The sequence below is a fragment of the Sprattus sprattus genome (genome assembly GCF_963457725.1).
Source record: "Sprattus sprattus genome assembly, chromosome: 3".
Classification (NCBI taxonomy): domain Eukaryota; kingdom Metazoa; phylum Chordata; class Actinopteri; order Clupeiformes; family Clupeidae; genus Sprattus; species Sprattus sprattus.
In genome coordinates, this window is record NC_137922.1 from 27,609,646 (window position 1) to 27,613,293 (window position 3,648).

The window sequence follows — 3,648 nt, forward strand, 5'->3', positions numbered from 1 at the left end:
AAGACACACACCAGAAGAAACATTCTGTCAATGGTCAGTTCTATCTATGACCCGCTTGGTTTCCTGTCTCCTCTAACTCTACCTGCTAAGTTGCTTCTTCAGGATCTTTGCAGAAACAAGTGCAGCTGGAGCCAGAAGTGCCATCCTGCTTTTCCCCCTGGACTGTTTCCGAAGTCTGATACATACATCAGATGGCGCTGGAAGCAAGTTCAGTTTCTTGCCGATCTCTATAGGAAGAGATGGACGAAAGAATACCTACCCCTGTTACAGGAAAGACAAAAATGGACTACAATCAGGAAAGGATTCCAAGTAGAAGACATTGTGATGGTGGTGGACAGCACAGCCCCTTGTGGGTCTTGAAAACTTGGAAGAATAATAGAAGTCCAACCAGATTCCAGAGGTTTGGTGAGGACAGTGAAAATTCTTATGAAGGCTGGTGTGTTGAGAGGCCAGTTACCAAGCTCTGTATACTTCTGGAAGGAGCAGAAAAGATGACCATAAAGTAATCGGCCAGAGATGAGTAATACCCACTCATGATTTGATTTGTGTAAATGATTTAAGAACAACAGTAAACTGCAATGAATTTAGGCTCCTTTATGATTTGAATGTTGTAATAGTTGCCCATGCACACTATTAGGGGCCGGTGTGTAGGAGCCATATAAGTCCTTTATAGTATTTAGTTTTATATTTTAGTTTGTGTGACTTGTTGTTGTTATTGGTGATTGCATTTGTATTGAATTGTCCCGAAGTGGGACATTGTAATTTGTTTTGAGTGTGCCCCCTATAGGTCAGGCACTAATTGACCATAGCATAAAGGTGTGCCAGGCCAAGGAGAGTGGAGAGTTCCGGCCTGCGAATACCATTATTGACCGTTAGCGAGAGAACGTGAACATGACGTGAACCTGACGGGACCGTGGCGAGGAAACGCAACTGAGCTGAACCAATAAACAAAGAAACAAAGACAAAACTTCAATGCTTTAATTTACATCTGATGTTAGAAATAAACAAAGTCATCTTCATTATAGCCACGTCTCATGGACTCTATTTTCACGCGTTCAACAAGGCAAACCCCGGAACTCACAAGAAATGGTAAAACAATTGACACGTTTTAGCCATTACAGGTACCATAGGAACGTTAGAGTTTCCACAGAGGTACCATAGTAACGTTGGAGTTACCCTAGAGGTACCATAGGAACGTTAGAGTTTCCACAGAGGTACCATAGTAACGTTGGAGTTACCATATATTCACCATAGTAACGTTGGAGTTACCATAGAGTTACCACAGTAACGTTGGAGTTACCACAGAGTAAACACAGTAACAATGATGGTATACAAAGGTTTGTCCTGTTTCATCAGTAATTGAAGTCCATTGGTCAGTAAGAGCGGATGCCCGTTGTCAATGGTAACTCCATTGTCAATGTTGCATCACTGTAATGCTGCCGCTAAACTAAAGATTGAAGGCAAGCAAACTACACTTGTTTTTGTTGTTGTTTTGTCTGCATGTGTCTGTCTGTCTGTCTGTGTGTCTGTGTGTGTGTCTGCGTGTGTGAGTGTGAGTGTGTGTGTGTGTCTGCGTGTGTGTGTCTGTGTGAGTGTGAGTGTGCGTGTGTGTGTGTGTGTGTGTGTGTGTGTGTGTGTGTGTGTGTGTGTGTGTGTGTGTGTGTGTGTGTGTCTGTGTTTGTGTGTCTCTGTGTGTGTGTGTGTGTGTGTGTCCTGAATTAGGAACCATATGCTCTGCAGCTGTCAGGCAGCGGGCAGTCAGTCCCACTGGGCAGTTAAAAGCTGAGAATCGATTTATTTGCACCAAAGATGTAAGAGCCACAGTGGCAGTGTGTCTGTGTGTGTGTGTGTGTGTGTGTGTGTGTGTGTGTGTGTGTGTGTATGTGTGTGTGTGTGTGTGTGTGTGTGTGTGTGTGTGTGTGTGTGTGTGTCTGTGTGTGAGTGTGTCCGTGTGTGTGTGTGTGTCTGTCTGTGTGTGAGTGTGTCTGTGCGTGTGTGTATGTATGTGTGTGTGAGTGAGGTGAGTGAGTGAGTGAGTGAGTGAGTGAGTGAGTGAGTGAGTGAGTGTGTGAGTGTATGTATGTGTGTCTGTGTGTGTCTGTGTGTGTGTGAGTGAGTGAGTGAGTGAGTGAGTGAGTGAGTGAGTGAGTGAGTGAGTGTCTGTCTGTCTGTCTGTCTGTCTGTCTGTCTGTCTGTCTGTCTGTCTGTCTGTCTGTCTGTCTGTCTGTCTGTCTGTCTGTCTGTCTGTCTGTCTGTCTGTCTGTCTGTGTCTGTCTGTCTGTCTGTCTGCCTGCCTGCCTGCGTGTGTGTGTGTGTTTTAACGCCACAGTGGCAGCCTCTCAGTTAAGAGCCTATTATTGCCCGTTAATTAAGACACTGTTTAATGAATTAGCCCCAATAAAGCTGCTGTTCGCTGGAGTTCAGGACTGAGAACACAATCAGGAGCCATGGAGCTGTTCTCTGTGATCTACTGGAGCTGTTCCCTGTGATCTGTTGGTATCTGGAGCTATTTTCTGTGATCTGTGATATTTTGGGAGTCCTTTGAGCTGTTCTCTGTGATTTGTTGGTAGTGACTGGAGCTGTTCTCTATGATCTGTAGGGAATGGAGCTGTTCTCTGTGATCTGTTGGTAGTGACTGGATATGTTCTCTGTTCTCTGTAATCTGTTGGTAGTGACTGGAGCTGTTCTCTGTGATCTGTTCTCTGTGATCTGTTGGAAGTCCTTGCAGAATGACAGTGGTACACTGGAGCGTTGACTGAACTGCAGACCTACTTAATAGAATATTAATAAACACGCTAAAGTTGAAGAATGGACCGGAGGCAGAGTCAGTTTCAGTTGGTTTGTATTTCAGCATGGAGACCCCTCTCGCTGTTGGTTCAAGAACGGTCTAACCTGAAAGCAGTATGCTGTCGCATTTATACAATTCAGGTTACAGTACAAAGGGAGAGGGGAAAGGGCCACACCCTTTTAGGTGTGGGAAGGGGGGTGGGGGTTACAGTCAGAGGTTCACCTATGGGGGAATGATGCCAGGACACAAGGCCTCTAGCAGGAAGAGGGGGGGGAGGGTCACATGTCATTTGCATTGGATCTCAGTGAGAGACAGACCTAGTACACAATCAGAGTGAGTTGTAGATACAGAGCAGTACATCTTTACCTATAATAATAACAATAATTCCAGTTCCATCATACTCACGACTGTGTCTCAACACGGACAACCACTTCAAACTGAAGCTTCACGTCGTGATAAACACTGAAGATGAACATTAAGTCATTAACTGGATGGATGGTTTTAATTCAGGCATTTCATGATGATGTAGGTCACCGTTAACCTTTTATGGTAATGAAAGTGAAATGAAATAAAAACATTTTCCTGGAACGTCTGTTTCCCCTGCGGAAAAGAGAAGCTACTGCCTTCCAATAACCAACCCCAAATAGCAGTTTAATTTAGTCTTGGAGCTAGATAGTGTCTTTAAGTTTGGTACAGTTTATTTAAGTGTCATCACACAAGGGCAGATAGGTTTTTTAGGTTTGATACAGAGGTATTGAATAACTGTAATGGACATCTATGAGTTCACTAATTACTAGGCAGACGGATGCATTTGCAACGCATGTGTGAGCTGTTTGTGTGTTTGTGTGTGTGTGTACAAG